We start from the raw sequence: 18,203 nt of genomic DNA on the forward strand, positions 1-18,203 counted from the left end.
GGAGCTGGGAGGAACTAACAGTCCCTCCGGCCAGCTCGACTCACTCCCAGAAAATGAATTGCGCAGGTCTGAAAGAGTTAGGAGACGCCCTGTCTACCTGCGTGACTATGTAGAGAAATAAGATGCTAATTTTATGTAAATATGGGTACAATGCGTTCTGGGAGGGAAGGAGTGTAATGTATCTTTAAAGTTTTTGGAGGGAAATTTGGGCGGGAACATGCACGTTGCTGATTGGTTGAAGCCTCAGCCAAAACTGTATATAAAGAGGGGTTTTGCCGGATGTCTTTCGCTGGGTTCACTATAAACTAAAGAGCTGTTGTCACTCACTGGTCTCCTGCCTCTTTATTGCCCGAATCTAACAGAGAGGACGAGTTCCACCTTCTTATTCCTGCACTGTAACCTTGCTCCAAGTATGTAAAATATAGAGTTTGTGTTGCAAGGTTACAAGACATGTTTCATCACTTTCTTCCCCTTACTGTCCCAGCTCTAGTCACCTTAATCTGAGGCCCAGGAGGAATCTTTATGGCCTCCAGAATGCCACCAACACTGATATAGAGGCACCTCCTGACCACATGATTTTTCAGATGTTGGTGCTAACTTTTTCATAGATCTTGACTTGCCTTTATGTCTGCCCATTCATCCATTTAGAATGTTGACCTTGTCTTTTATGGTATTTTTGGAAGCTCTGCATACTTCCAAACCAACTCCTGCCAGCATCTTTGAGCATTCCTTTAGAGATCAATGTTCAAGTATTGTTCAGCCACTTTTTGATCATGTTATGAACCACCAGCCAGCTTCCAGCTTTTTACCACATAGAATATCTCTCTGTTCTGACTCAGCTCCCCAACACAACAAACCCTCTGTAGTTAAACAAATGTTCCCTTTATTAGGAGCACCAGCAGCCCTGGCAAAAACTCTCTCTCTCTCACACACAACAGACTAACAAGTCTGTCCTGCAGGGAGATGAATAGTTGCCTGCCACACCTATTCACCTCTACCACCTGCCTTTTATCCCCAGAGCTAAGGTGGGGCTTCACTAGCAGCGGTGGCTCTTCCGTCACAAGGATTGGCCCATATATTTCCACTGCTCTCCTCTCCTCTGCCTTCTGTGCATCCGAGCTTCAGGCACTGGACCCAACTGTTCCTCCTCTTCCTCATCAACCATCTCCAGACCTGGGGGCTGTTGACTCTCCATCTGAGGGCTGATGGACAGCCCAGGCTCTGCCTCTGTATCTCTGACAGCTCCATTCCCTCTTCTCCCTTAGAGCTCTCAGGTTGCCTTGATGCTGACCCTGACTCCTACGCTGCCTCTTCATCTGATTCAGCTGCAGGAGGGGCCAGCAGCCAACAGGCCACAACAGTCTCACAGGATTTATACGCCCAATTGTTGTTAGTCATTCAGTTGTATCTGACCATCGGCCATTCTATGAATCAGCACTCTCCATGTCCCACCTCCTTCTGATCTGCCATGATCATCCTGGTGTCATACTTTATAATGTCCAGCCAATGGATACTAGGGAAGGCCCTTCTCATTTTTCTGCTGATCATTCCCAGCATGATTGACTTTTTGAGCGAGTCAGCTCACATGACACGGACAAAGTATGATAGCCTTTGTTTGGTGATCTTGGCTTCGAGTGATATTTTTGGTGAGGTTCACTCTAGAACATATTTGTTTGCAATTTTTTTTGCAGTCCATGGGATGCATAATAGATGGATGCCCAATACAGATCCTACTTTTTTCCAACAGCAAATTACTCTCAACCAAAACTTTCCACCTTCCCATAGAAGTATGCTCAGTATGAAAAATATGTGGATTCAGTATCCAAGGATTGAAGAAACCTCTGAATGATGAATTCCTTCCCCAAGACCCTAAATCTGGCAGCTGTTACCATAGAAATATAATGAAGGTATCACATCCTGGAAGGTTTTGTCTATGTATCTCTCTGAATAAGATTTTCCAGTATGCTGTAATTATTGTAGTTTCAAAGAAATGGATTTATTTCCTGAGAATCAAGGGTTTATTGCATACAGCTAAACCTGTAATTGGTGTGCAAAGCACATAGATAAATATTTGATATATTGTGCAATAAATTTCAGAAACCCCTCTGATTTGCTGACTTTTTATTTCATGCTATTTTAGTATGTTTAATAGTTTACCATTAATTTTTAACTATTTGTATCTTGTTTTCTTTGTTTTTTGACAATGGTCTTGTGTTATGCAATTCCAAAACCTCAAGGTAGTATTAGTTTATTTTTTTTAAAAAAACTTATTGAGGTAATTAAGGCTGATGAATAGTTTCTGGACAATTACATAAGGTATAATAATCCAGATAAATCACAGCCTAGTTGATGAACATATCTCTATTACTTGATTTATCAAATTAATGGTTGCTGCAGAAATCGTCATTCTCAAGTACAAACAACATAATCAGCATAATTTGCAGAGACTTTTTATAACAGAGAGTCGTTTTTGGGGGGGAAGGGGCTGATTGATCTGTAACATTGTGTAATGCATTTTGAATATTATTAGTGAAACAATGGAATCCAGGTAGAATTTTAGTTTCAGAGGTGTTTTCTATTGGCCCCTTAGACAATTATGGATTCTGAAGCCTACCTTGTTTTATTTGGTATTTGCTTAAAAGCTGCCAACTTGCCATATGCTGTCGATTTTCAGTGAGTTGATAAACCACTCTGATTTTTGCTATTGGCATGTGATTCAAACAAGAAATAAACTACAAAGAGTGCATCAACTCCACAGCTGGCCCTAACTATATGGGTCACAAATTTTGACAGCTAGTTAACATTGCCATTCATCAATCTTCTGTCAATAAGGGTCATTTGTTGTTCTTTTCCCATTGTGCATGGGAAAGAGAGCTAGAGAGGGTGGTTATGTGGCCATAATATACACACAGAGAGATAAATACAAACACAGAGAAAAAGAGAGGGAGGGAGGGGAGACAGCGTGGTTGTGTGGTCATAAGAGAGAGAGAGAGAGAGAGAGACAGACACATAGAGAGAGACAGAGAGCGAGACAGAGAGAGACACACACAGAGAGAGAGACAGACACATACACACAGAGAGAGAGAGAGAGAGAGAGAGAGAGAGAGACAGAGACAGAGAGACAGATAGACACACAGAGAGGGAGACAGAGAGAGAGACAGAGAGGCAGAGACAGAGACAGAGAGAGTGCTATGCCTGTTTGGCTTTCTAGTTACTATCCTATTTGGAACCAAAATATTACAGGACAATTATTTCAGAATAGGATCTGATTTTGATGAAATTATCCCATAGTATGTGAGCCATTTGAGCACTTGGCTGACGTGATAGCTTTAAGGCATCCATGTGCAACCTCATTTGCTGGGCCTGGCATTAAAATACTCTTTTTTTTTTTTGCTTCTACTGATCCACTGCATAGAGCATTTTCTGGTCTCCTAAATGGAATAAAAGTGTCCCTCTCAGCTGGATTCTAATTTAAAAGCAGCAATCCAGCTGTTACCGGCATTCAGTGGCAGATCCATTTCACTTCACTACAAGAACTCTTGTTGCTGATGGGAATAATGGAGTCATTTCTCTTATTGCCATTTTGGTGGAAATATCTTTCTCCATCTTCAGCTTAATAAGGAAGCTGGAAACACTGCTAGGTGAATACTATGGTCCAGAAAATAATAGTTTGCAAATGTAAGGTTAGAAACCTTTACAACTCTCAAGGCCCTATTTCCCCACCATCTCATGATCTTTGATTTAAATTCCTCTAATGCTGGAGTGGAGAAATTAAAAACTTTCAGAGCCTTCTGAAACACCATTTCCAGCACCACTAAAAGCTGCCTCTGTAAATTGAGTCCTGAAGTTTGGCAATATTTAAAAGGCCACCAGTGTATTATTATTATTATTATTATTATTATTATTCATTAAATTTTTATACCGCCCTTCTCCCGAAGGACTCAGGGCGGTTTACAGCCATGATAAAAACAACAACAGGATACACATAAAATCATAATTTAAAAAACTTATTTTACAAATGGCCGAATTAAAACATTTAGAATAAAACCCAAATTTTAAAATGTTAAAACATTGAGACTAATTAAAATCCTATTAAAATCCTATGCCAGTCCTGCGCGAACAAACAAATAGGTCTTCAGTTCTCAGCGGAAAGTCCGAAGGTCAGGCAGTTGCCGAAGTCCAGGGGGAAGTTCGTTCCAAAGGGTGGGAGCCCCCACAGAGAAGGCCCTCCCCCTGGGGGCCGCCAGCCGACATTGCTTGGCGGACGGCACCCTAAGGAGTCCCTCTCTGTGCGAGCGTACAGGTCAGTGGGAGGCATTCGGTAACAGCAGGCGGTCCCGTAAGTACCCTGGCCCTAAGCCATGGAGCGCTTTAAAGGTAGTCACCAACACCTTGAAGTGCACCCAAAAAACCACAGGTAGCCAGTGCAGACTGCGCAGGAGAGGTGTTACATGGGAGCAACGTGTGGCTCCCACTATCACCCGCGCAGCTGCGTTCTGAACCAACTGGAGCCTCCTTCAAGGGGAGCCCCATGTAGAGAGCGTTACAGTAGTCCAAGCAAGAGGTAACCAGAGCATGAGTGACCGTGCATAAGGCATTCTGGTCGAGGAAGGGGCGCAACTGGCGAACCAGGCGAACCTGGTAAAAAGCCTTCCTGGCGACGGTCGTCAAATGATCTTCGAAAGACAACCGTCCATCCAGGAGGACGCCCAAGTTGCGCACCCTTTCCACTGGGGCCAATGATTCACCCCCAATAGTAGTGTGATGGAACTGGAGGGGGTGGGAAGTAAGATGACAGGCAAAATATGAAGGAGGGGAAAGAAAAAAAAGTGTAAAATTTTTTATAGATATTCATAGATACACAAACAGAGAGAGAGGGAGAGGGAGAGGGAGGAAGAGAGGCGGGTGTGGAGGGAGAGAGAAAGCTATTTTTCCTTAAATGTGTCTCCTGACTTTCTACCAAAGAGGATATTCAGCATTGGGAATAAAATCACATAGCATGACTATAATGGAAAGTCATTTTTTTTCCCTAGTAAGCCCTCTGAGCTGCTGATGACAATTCCTTCAAGGACCAGATTATTATTTTTTTCCCTTTCCTTTCCCATTTTTCTATCCTGTGGTTTGCAAGATTCTCACACAAGAATCTTTCCTTCTTGCAATTGCATTTAAAAAACAAAAGGTAGGTCAATTTATGAGTATATGTGCACACACATGTGTACAGGAAATTGTGATCAAGGTCTATCGATTTCATACTACTAGACATAATATCACTATGCTTGGGAAAATGTATTTTTTTTTACTCTTTACAACTTTGTGTTTGAGGGTTAGTTTGCTTTTAATATTCTTCCATTTCTTCCAATTAGAGGCAAATAAACTATCTTCACTCCAAGCATTTTATAGCATGTTCTGGTCCCACATCCTCTAATTCAGGGGTTTCAAATTCAAGGCCCATGGGCCGGATCCAGCCCACCCAGAAAATAGCAAAGGACCAGCCCATGATGCCTCTGGTAGTGAAAATGGGGCATGGGAGGGGGGGCGTGCACCAGGGGTGAAATCTAAAAAAATTTTCTTCCAGTTCTGTGGGCGTGGCTTAATTGGTGGGCATGGCTTAATTGGTGGGCATGGCTTGGTGGTCAGGTGACCGGGTGGGCCTGGCCAATAACAATAAATAAAAATAATAAACAAAGTACACAAAACAATAAGGTACCAAAAACCAACATTCACACTTTACAGACACACAACACAACACAACTGACTCACACACAATGTAAAAACAGCTGCACTTCACCCAAAATGACCCCTGCAACAAGCAGGAACCTCACACAGCCACAAAAAGCTCAAAAACCAACTTTCACACTTTACAGACATACAACACCACGCAACTGCTTCACACACACACACACAAAATGCCACATACAGTTTTGTGAGATTTTGTGTGTGTAGTTAGAGTGAAACACTACAAAAACACACCAAATCTCAGAAAGCTGCACAAATATTTTATTTTATTATTTTATTTTATTTATATTTTTAGATAAAAGCAGCTAAATTTAAAACTTCCTTAACTTTAAATTGCTATGTCTAAAAAAAATAAAACTCCTAAAAAAAACCCCAATTAACTATTTTTTTAAATCTCTCCCCCCAAAACAACCCAGTTACTTACCCAATTTCAGGCACAAGGCAGGCAGATTGAGTTGCTCATTGAAGAGATGGATTGCAGGCAGGCAGATTGCTAGCTGATGAATTTGATTGCAGCAGCCAAAGCAAGCTGCCAAGTGGGCATGTGGGGACCGGGCGATTGGGTGGGCATGGGCGGTGGCGGGGGGCAGGGATTTTTGCTACCAGTTCTCCGAACTACCCATCATTACCGGATCACACAATCCGGTCTGAACTGGGAGCATTTCACCCCTGGTGTGCACCCCATTTTTGGCCTGGATGGCTTCCTGCAGCACCCTGCTGGCCAAAACTCTTACACCCCTCCCCCAGCCGGCCCATGGAGGATAACTACAATGCTGATCTGACCCTCAAAGAAATCCAATTTGATACCACTGCTGTAGATCGAAACATTTATCATCCCTGAAATTCCTCCTTCTTATATTATTGGATAGCAAGAATAGTACCAATAGTAATAGGTGCTTTGAGGCAATCCCGAAACCTTTGGAGCACGATTTGAACACCATCAGCATTGATAAAATCACAATCAGTCATTTTCAAAAGGCAGCTTTACTTGAAACGGGTTACATCGGGGTGTCAACCTGGAGGCCTGAGGGCTGGATGCATCACGTACACTGACCACGCCCACCCCAGCGCCGTGAAGGGGAAAGATGTCGTGAAACATCCCATGATGGCAATGTGACACAGTGAGTTTGACACCTGTGGGTTACATCTTGTGACAATACCTTTAACACTATCAATCATCCGCATCTGCCTATCCCACTTTTTTGGGAAAGACTAAATAACTAGATAAAAATGCCAAACTAGAATGAATCTCTGGCTGAATAGTATGCAAGCAACTATAATATCCTGCCTTTCTTCTATGAATACAAGGGGATCACTGACCACCATGGCGACACGAAATATGAGATTGACTGACTCAACTGACCGCCTTTGGCTAAAGTTGGATTTGAACTTGCACTGCAGTCCCTTTCTGCCATTCAAAACGACATTTTGATACCACTCCAACTCTGTGATTTAGCCTATGAGATGTTTAGTGCACTTAAATAAAAAACTAACATTGTATTTTTTTTAAAAAAAAATCTTTTCAGTATTATTTTGATGCTTCAATATTGGGAGAAAAGTCAAGCCTTAGAATGAATAGTTTTCTAATCATTGTTTAATCCTTTGGTGATATAATCAATAGCACCTGTCACTGCTTAACCTCGGCTAGATTATTTTTAAAGTAATCAAAAATAAAGGATTTTTGATCTCTATAGATCTTGTAGAGATCTAAAATGCAGGACAAAGCTGCAAAAGTGATTTTTACTCTGCAATGTCCTGATTTTCTGAATCTCATGCAACCTTTGTTCCAGAAAATCTTGAGATTTTTCTAAAGTGGGGTGAATACTTCATTTCATTATTCCTAAATTGGATGCCTGGCTAATCATTAATTTGATCGAGCTCTTTACACTATATAAATTGTTAGATTTCTCAAAATTAACTAGCCGGACTGCTCTACGCATTAACATTTTTTCAGCTTTGCTGCATTCCCAGACACAGACAAATCCTACAGCATGTATTTCAATTAAGCAATTGATCTAGTTTCAATTATTTCCCCCATATTAGAGTCTTCGAAGTAAGCCAAGCAAAATTATATGCCACGCCCCAGATATTGCTTGACTCCCCCCTCACTTCTGAGATGGTACATTCTTAGACTCACTATGATACTTCCATACCAGGGTTCAGTTCTCACAGCTTCTTTTTTGGCATAGCCAGTGTTTACTTTTGTTTTAGGGGTGGACATATACATATACATATACATATACATATGCATATGCATATGCATATGCATATACATATACATACACACACACACACACAATTTTCTTTTAATACAAATATTTCATCTTTCATTAAACAGTATGTCGTCTGGGTACAATTTTTTTGTGCCATAACCATTAACATTGATTTAACCATTAAAAATCAACCATGTTCATTATTTATATCTATTCTTGGATTAATACTAATACATAATACTAATACAGCAGTGTTCCAATATCTCAGGGGTTGCCACAAAGAAGAGGGAGTCAAACTATTCTCCAAAGCACCTGAGGGTAGAACAAGAAGCAATGGGTAGAAACTAATCAAGGAGAGAAGCAACCTAGAACTAAGGAGAAATTTCCTGACAGTTAGAACAATTAATCAGTGGAACAACTTGCCTGCAGAAGTTGTAAATGCTCCAACACTGGAAATTTTAAAGAAAATGTTGGATAGCATTTGTCTGAAATGGTGTAGGGTTTCCTGCCTGGGCAGGGGGTTGTACTAGAAGACCTCCAAGGTCCCTTCCAACTCTGATATTATTATTATTATTATTATTATTATTATTATTATTATTATTATTATTATTATTATTATTATTATTATTATCATCATCATTATTATCATTATTATTATTATTATTATTATTATTATTATTATTATTAAGATATTATTGTAATATTTCTCTTCTTAGCTTATTTGACTTTGTAACACATTTTCAATATTTCACTCCTCTGCTTTTATTTCTAATTTTCATATTTATTCTCTAACCATTGATAAAATAACTCCCATATACTATAATAGTCCGATTCTTCCTTTCCTTTAATTGCAAGTGTTAATCTATTCATTTCTGCACATTCTAATATTTTCTTAATTATATTTTCATCCATAGGGATCTCTTCACTTTTCCAATTTTGTGCAAATACAATTCTAATTGCAATTATTACATGAATAATCAAATATATATTTTCTTTACTATAAGTTTCTGGTAGAATCCCCAACAAGAATAATTCAGGTTTGAGATCAATATGTTGTTGTGTCATCTTCTCCAACCATATATGAATTTTTGCCCAATATGTTTTTTTGCGTCAACCACATATGACCCCAGGATCTGATGGCATTCTCAACATCTAGCTGATTTTTCTTTAAACACTTTTGCCAATCTTTCTGGTGGCAAATGCAATATATAAAACCTGTTGTACAAATTTTCCTTGTATGCAGTTGACATTGTTAATTTATAATTTCTATCTCATAATTGCTGCCATTTATCTAACTGTATCTTTGTAACCAAAGTTTTTTGCCGATGCTATCATTGTTTCTTTCCTTGTTCTTCTTCTAACTTAAACTCACTGTGGTACTTCCATACCAGGGTTCAGCTTCTTTTCTGGCAAAGCCAGTGTTTACTTTTGTTTCAGAAGTGGAATTTCTACCTCTCAGATTTCAGAAATGTTTCAGAAGTCTTGTACAACCATTTGGTTTCCGCTGCCTTTCCACCAGAAGGGAGGTGGGCAGATGTAAAATGAGGACATGTTATTTCATCTGTTAAATTTTTAATATAGACATGTGTTTGTGATCCATCAAACTGAATGTCAGGCAGAACTTATTAGTGGCTTCCTAAATCAGCTTTTTGACATTCCTTTTTAGAGCTCACAAAAAAAGGGATATGGCAAGAAATCATTTGTATTAAGCTTGGCAGATAAGATTATATGGTTGGTGCTTTCCTACAAGACAGACTTATCTGTTTGGATGCAGGACTTTTTAGATTTACAGGTTTATCATCAGCCTTACAGGATCCTTATCAAGGAAGTCATCTTTATTATTCAGGTGTGATCTAAAGATGAGAGTTAAGCCTACCTAGTAAATTTATTGTTAACAGGCGCAACCTGGTGCTTTGCAAGGAAGATGGAAAATGCTAAAGCTGTAGAGTAAATAGCTGGGATTGTAAGATACGGGAAGCAGAAGCTTCTAAAATGGGAAGATAGGTAAACAAAAGAACATATTTGGGGAAGAAAGAAGAAGATTTCCGTGAGAAATATGCTGAGGCCCCAGCCTAAAGATCAGTGGTGGGATGCTGCTGGTTGAACAACCGGTTCGGTGAATGCGTGCCTAAAGTGCTTGCACGCAGTGCTGAAAATGGAGCATTTAGAAACTCAGCTGCTTACCTTCCAAGTCAGCAATGGTAAGTAGAACAGTGAGGGGGAGGGGAATCAGCTGTACCACATGATTGAGATGAGCTAGAAAGCAGGAAATAAAGGACAGGATAGGGTGGGGGCAGGGCCAGCTGATCATCGGAGCTACTGGTTTGCCTGAACCGGTCTGAACCTGTTGAATACCACCTCTGCTAAAGATCCATCAAGCTGAAAGGCTTGTTCATGCTCAATAAATGAGAAAAGGAAGGCTTGAATTTGCAGTGCCTGAATACCAGAAGAATGGTTGATATTAAATCAATGTGATGTGAAGAGCTTGAGGTTCCTCTGCAAAAAAGCAGCTCAGAAAGCTATTTGAAGACAAGAGAGACGCTAGGAGAAGAAGGAGAGGAGAAAAGTGGATTGAAAACTAGCAGAAAACAGTTACCTAAAGAACACATTGACCTAAGTAATTAGTATGAACTTATTTTACAAGCATGTAAACTGATTGTGTTAGTCATGTTTCCTAAGAGTGTAAGTAAAACCTGACAACAGTTCACAGATAAAGGGGGGGCTATTCTTTTTCTTTGGGGTGACCAAGAAGAGAAGGTAATAGTCACCCCTTAGAATCCACCTCATGCCCTGCAGATTGTGCAACAGCAGTGTAACCTGGCAAACCTTGGTACATTTAAAACTATGTGTGTCATAGCTTTCTGAATAAACTGAAATCTCTAAATGTCTTTTTTTTTAAAAAAAGAACAACCTGTCAGCTCTGAAGCTGGCCTGACTGAGGCCATTTGAGACTTCAGTGCTGACACACGGCAGAAGAGGGACAGGGAGTGGGGAATAGAGATAGTTGGGGTTTGTAGTCAAAACAAAATACTTTCTCTTGGGAACCAAGGACATTCCTGCAGGTGCTCATGTAATAGAAAAATTTCGTCTTAAGTGAGGAGGCAAGACCACAAAGGATTTGAAAAACAAGAATTTATTTATTATTTGCGCAAATAGGACACAGACCCCCACTCAAGTGGAAAACAAAGGTCTGAGCCTCGAGCAAGGCTCAAGCATAATCTTTTATACCTTTGGTTACAGATATCACATAAGAAAAAGAAGAAGTTATCCTAATTAGTTGTCACAGACAAAAGCCCATATATGGACTACCATTATCATACACCATCCAGATACATATGTTGATGCATATGTTGCTATCGATGCCCCTTTCTTACCACATATAGTTACTGGAACAGGTTACAAAGAACAGCATGTAGAAATATTCCTGTGCTTTACAGAAAGCTTGCAACACCATACCTCTGCCAAGCAATATACTTCCGCTTTTATGTGACACGTTGACTTCTATCTCTAACAAATAAACATAAAGCACTTGTATTATAAAGCATTGGGGTCCTGCTTCACTCGGAAGGAGGGGACTGGAGTCACCTAGCAACTGGACAGCATCCTGATTGGACCATGTGACTGCTTTAAGAAAGTGACAAACTTTTACTTTTTAAAAAAAAATTTATTGAAAAAGTTTTACAAAACTTTTTCCCCCTTTCCCCCCTTCCCCCCTCCCCCTTCCCTTCACACCTCCCTTCCCCCTCGCCCCCAGACTTCACAAAGCCAAGCCCCTGGGGAGATCTACCCACTCACCTGCCGCTCTATCCTCTCCCTTTCTCCCAGGGAGAGAAATTGAAACCGGCGAACAGCTGTTCTTCGCTGTTTCGCTGGTTTTTACGAAATTCAGCGCGGAGCGCCTCAATTAGGTGCCCAGCGAGGAAAGTGGCACCACCGGAAGTCACAAACTTTTACTTTTGATTAGGTGAAAACTGCTGGAATAATCAGAGTTGGTTTTCACCATCCCGTGCCAATATGACATATCCAATAAGCTTATTCTTTGAGGAATCTACATGCCTCAGAATTTTGTTTGCCATGGGTATGTTACTTGGAACCCTGACATTACCTCCTGTAAAATACATTGCAGTAATTCTCTCAGCGTCTACAGTATGAGTGACAGCCAGCATGGCCTCTTGGCCTAGGAATGGTCATATCTGGCACATAAGATAGATCAATGCAAAACTATGCCCGGATTACATTTTCCAGTTGCTCTTTAAGGACCTATGAGTCCAGGATGACTACCATATTGTGCATGAAGTTTTTCCAGAGCTATGCTTCCCTGTTAAGTGTTGAAGATAAAGAATCTCTGGCTTGAGAGAGCCAATAAACCTAAAGCCACTCCATTTGGCTAGATTTGAGTCACAGCCTGTTCTTTTTTGTTATTAAAATCTATATCAGGTCTTAAGTAGATACAGAGCCCAGATAACATATTGCACATCAGCTAATAAAACTTAAAGTAGATCAATGTTTGTTTCTTTTTATTAAACAGATCAAGCTCTGCATTATTAAGCAAAATCTATGTGTTCATCATATATTCAGACCAGATAATGTGCTCAAAGTGAAAACAAAGGCTGTATTATTCTTAACTATACTTTTCAAGTGGATTTTTGTCAGCAGTTGCTATAGCATTGGATCCAAAGCCTGAATTGAAATGATGGGTTTTCAAAGAAAATATTGTAGTATCTGATTCTGCCTACTTCTCTGCTCATTGAGGTAGCAGTAGTAATAGCAATATCACTTAAGCTTACATACCACTTTACAGTGCTTTCTCAGTGGTTTACAGAGTCAGCATATTGCCTCTCAACAATTTGGGTCCTCATTTTATCCACCTTGGAAGGATGGAAGGCTGAGTCTGGTGAGATTTGAACTGCCAAATTGCAGGCAGCTGGCAGTCAACAGAAGTAGCCTGCAGTACTGCAATCTAACCACTGCGCCACTGTGGCTCATAATATTAACAGATAATAATAATATCTGTATTTTTTAAAAAATATAAATGTAGAAATATACTAATACTTTGGAACTCTCAAAGTGGGTTAAGTAAAAAGAATCATGTTCACATTGTTATTAATCTTGGTGATGATGAATTGTTACAGTTACATATGGATAGTTTTAATATAATTAATTTTAAATAGACAATTTCTTTTCAGAGCTGACTGCTGATAAAATTGCTAAGAGAAGAAAGAGGATCACAAAAGGCAATAAATTGCTTCAAAAAAAAACATTAAATATTTGTGACTCATGCCTAATTCATTTTTAATTAAAGATCTGAGACTAAAATTGAGCATGTTTCAGTCTATATCTACGATCTGAGATAATGGGGTTCAGTAGTTTAATTCAATTGGTAATTTTTAAAAATCATCAATAATTGTAATGAGACTGCACCAAAATATCTGCAGAGGTTTTTGGTAAAGGGAGGAGATGTCACAATAGGATGAAAAGAACAGGAATATTAAATCCCTGACTCAGAAAAACAACACTGTTAGGCAGAAGGTTTAATGAGATGATAAAACTCGTTGGTTGTCTAGTTCTGTCAATAACAGAGAGCCCCAGAGAGCTCAATGTTCTCTACCTATGGACACAGGGTTATATCTTTTAAATTGTATATTACAATTCAAAAAGCAGCACAAAACTGTGATCTATGAATCATTTTGAAGAAAAAAACAGCAACAACCATAAAATACTTTGAAGACATTTGATCCAACTCACAGCTTTGAAACAGGTGAGGTCCCCACTTTGATTTGCAAAGCTGCTTTTCCCTGAGACAATTTGATCAAAGTGTCACTGAACGGAAATACCTCTTTGAAGCTTTGCACAGTTCTAGAAAAAAAAAAGTATCTGTTGTGTATGCAACAACAAGTTTCCTTTTGATTATGTAAGTACATTAGATAGTCATAAGGGCTGCTCAAAGTACTTTGTTCTAAGTATAGAATGGTTGAATAGACAAGCATTCGGCTACTGCAGAAGAAACAACAACAGAATTATTGGGAATTACCAAAAGAATTTTGCCTTTGGCAAAACGTTTCCCCCTGAAATATTTTTGAGGCCTGGGGAACAAAGGATCAGATGAACATCGGAAAAGATATGATAAGTATAGCAGAATTGCTAACTACCAATCTACACATATCTAGGACACACATTTGAACTTTGAACAAACTTGCCTAGGCTAAAAATACATTTGCAGAGAAAATGTTATACAAACCAACGTAAACTCTTTCATTATAACGCACAGATGAGGAATACTTGTACGCACAGATAATGCACAGATGAGGAATACCTGTTTTGACACTAGTAATGTGTGAAAAAGATTCTTAGGAATACAATTGGGGAGAATTCAGTGGTGAAATCCAAATATTTTTACTACCAGTTCTGTGGGCGTGGCTGGGTGGGCGTAGTGTGGCTTGGTGGGCGTGGCAGGGGAAGGATACTGCAAAATCTCCATTCCCACTCCACTCTAGGGGAAGATATTGCAAAATCTCCATTCCCACCCCACTCTGGGGCCATACAGAGGTGGTATATGCCGGTTCTCTGAATTACTCAAAATTTCTGCTACCAATTCTCCAGAACCTGTCAGAGCCTGCTGAATTTCACCCCTGGGAGAAATTGAATATGAACTAAGCATGGCTGGAGAAAGGCAAACATATTTTTTGGCTGAACCAGTATAATAACATTTCACCAAATTATGAAGAGTACATCCAGTCAACATTTACCAATTACCTATTCATTTCTGTCCCCACCTCAGAGAAATTCCACCTTTATTACAGCTATAGACTAGTCTGGGAAGGGTGAAACAACACCACCACCAAAACAACAACAACAACAACAACAAAAAACCCTAATCTTTTTTAAAGCTATAAAATATATACAGTATACAAAGTTAGAAAACATTTTAAAAACTAAAATGTGTAGATAAAAAAATGTAAACATATAATAGAAACATAAAATCTAAATCTGCACCACTATTAATCTTCTCATCATTCCCATTACCCATCTCCTTCCATTGTATGGCTGTAACTTTGTTGCTTGTATCCTTAGGATTTATACTGATATTGTTTCCTGATTGCTTATTTGTACCCTGTGATTATCATTAAGTGTTGTACCTTATGATTCTTGATGAACGTATCTTTTCTTTTATGTGCACTGAGAGCATATGCACCAAGACAAAGTCCTTGTGTGTCCAATCACACTTGGCCAATAAAAAAATTTATTGGCCAATAAAAAAATTCTATTCTATTCTATTCTATTCTATTCTATTCTATTCTATTCTATTCTATTCTATTCTATTCTATTCTATAAAAAGGAATAAAACATGAAGTAAATATTAGAAAAAAACCATAACAGTTCTGTCCCTATCTTTTCCCCCCCTTTCTACTGCATTTAAATTTTATGTCTTTCTTAACATACCCTATGGCAGGAGTGTCAAACTCAAGGCCCGAGTGCTGGATTTAACCCATGGGATGCTTAGATCTGGCCCATGGATCTGCCCTGGAAACAGTGAAGGACCAGCCCACAGTGCCTCTGCTAGTGAAAATGGAGCTCAGGAGGGCTGCATGAAGCTCTCCCAAACTCTGTTTTCTCTGGCAGAGAGTTGCAGGAGGCCATTGCAGCCGAAAATGGAGCTCAGGAGCATCTTTTTGCTGGCAAAGTGCTCAGCCCTCCACAGATGCCTCTGGCATGAGTGACATCGAGCTGGCTACGCCCACCATGTCCGCCTCCCCAAGGTGAAACCTAACCCTGATGTGGCCCTCAGTTAAATCGAGTTTGACACCCCTGCCCTATGGAGAGAAGTAACACTACTACACACAACCATTTTCCCTTATTGTCAGATAGACTTTTTTCCTTAAAAGAGACGATATACAAATTACATAAGCTCACGAGGCTGTGTTTAGGGCTCTGTTTATATTAAGCAGGCACATTTGCTACTCTGAGCTATCTCCTGGAGTTTAATCTTGCAAGTCAATTTGTTTCCACGACATGGATGTTTAGTAGCTCGGCAGCATTTCATTATAGTTTACCAATCGTGAAGTACCTAGGGAATTTTTATGCTAACCACAGAGAATAAACAACTAAAAACCCTGTAAATCCTAGACACTTCAGGTACCCAAGGATGTAATTGACGTCTGGAGTCAACATACTTCTAGTTAAAATTGAAATAATTAAAATATACCTCCTGTTTTCTTCTCGCCTACATTCTCTTATTCTTAGCTTTGGCTCATTGGTACTGTAATCTTGAAAAGCCATCAATTTCATGGATAAGTAATTCGTACATGAGTTTCATAGATAATTATAAAGACAAGACATATTTCATCGATAAGTAAGTAATTCTTCTCATTCTATGTGGTTTTGTTCTACGCTGATACTGACTGTAGTTGGTGTCCTTTGTTTTGTTTTTAATGTGGTTTTGTTTTTAATTGATAGCAACTTGTTTTGAAACATTTCTAGCACATTTCAGGGAGAAAAAGAATCCGAAGAGAGAGGAAATAGAATTAACTAGAAGGAAAAACCTTCCAGTTCGTTAGTAGAAAACATAAACAATGGCTGTCTTGTGGGTCTCTTTCAATTCTATAGTATGTGCGTCTACGATTCAATAAAAATGAATCTGCTGACAGGATACTAAATTACACTGTGTATTCTTTAGGGTCCCTGAAATTTTCTGAGCTAGGTCTTCTCTGTGTAATGCTGGCATTTCTACTTGCTTGGAAAAGTCTAGCCTTATAATTACGTACAGTGGTGGGTTTCGAAAATTTATACTACTGGTTCTGTGGGTGTGGCTTGGTGGGCGTGGCATGGCATGGCATGGCATGGCATGGCTTGGTGGACGTGGCTTGGTGGGCATGGCAGGGGAAGGATACTGCAAAATCCCCATTTCCTCCCGATCAATTGGGAGAATAGATGGAGGTGGGGCCAGTGAGAATTTTTACTACCAGTTCTCCAAACTACTCAAAATTTCCACTACCAGTTCTCCAGAACTGGTCAGAACCTGCTGAAACCCACCTCTGATTACATACCTTGTTATCATTGGGATGTTTCTGCACATCAATATTTTATCTGGATTTCTTTTTCATATTTCTCTCAAGTAACAGATGGTTATTTATTTATGTGTTTCATGGCTAGAGTCACAACACCCTCTTTTTTGAGACAAGAAAGTTAAAATGCATTATTAGTTCACCTAAATACATGTTTAAGGTTGTGACTCTTCCCAAACTGCTCACTTTTCCTTTTTTTACATTTGTTTTGTGATCTAGTCGTTCATTCTCTCCCTGTGACCAACCACCTTAATATATTTCTTTCATAATGGTCATACACATTTGTATTGAATCTACTGTTATTCAGCCCCCCTTCATTCTTGACCTTATCTCTTCCTGCTCCCATAAAGGCATCATTCAACTAATACTTAAGTTTTTTCTGACATACCCAACTTCCACTTGCATATACTAAGTAGATAAAAGCACCAGTACAATTTTTTTTGCCTCTTTTGACAATAATTCATTCATTGCAGATTATTTTATTTATTTATTATTTAGACTTTTATACCGCCCTTCTCCCGAAGGACTCAGGGCGGTGTACAGCCAAATTAAAATATACAATCTACAATATTAAAACAACAAATTAAAATAACATTTTATCTTTTATCTTTTATCTTCCTATCTTACTACCAGCATTTCAATGCATTTTTAAAAAGTTTCCCATCCATATTAATACAAATGGAATGACGTTATATATTGCTCTATCTACAATATGACCAATCTGCTAGATCAAGTTGGAGGGGTAGAGATTCTTGGAAGAAAAAGAGGTCTCTCATGTAACCAGATCCCAAGTCATGTAAGGCTTTGAAGGTGACAACCAGCAACTTGAATTGCACTTGAATGCATGCTAGTAACCAATGCAGCTTTCACAGTAGTTCTGCTACATGTCTGGGTACCATTTTTACTACCCAGGCAGCCGCCTTCTGCACCAGTTGAAGTTTTTGAAAGTTCTTCAGGAAGCAGCCCCATTGCAGTACTTGCAGTAGTTCAAGGTTGTGATGTTATTTAACAATGTTCTAGTTAGTAATGGTAGTAGCACTTTCCAGTCCTGGTATGCCATTACTAAGAACAGCTCTTATATGTCACTACAAGAATTCATTGCTCATTTATCCATTTCAAAATACATAGACATTCAAGAGGGCATGATATTCTTTCATTATTTTTTATTGGCCAAGTGTGATTGAACACACAA

This window comes from Ahaetulla prasina, chromosome 5 (genome assembly GCF_028640845.1).
Source record: "Ahaetulla prasina isolate Xishuangbanna chromosome 5, ASM2864084v1, whole genome shotgun sequence".
NCBI classification, from domain to species: Eukaryota; Metazoa; Chordata; class Lepidosauria; order Squamata; family Colubridae; genus Ahaetulla; species Ahaetulla prasina.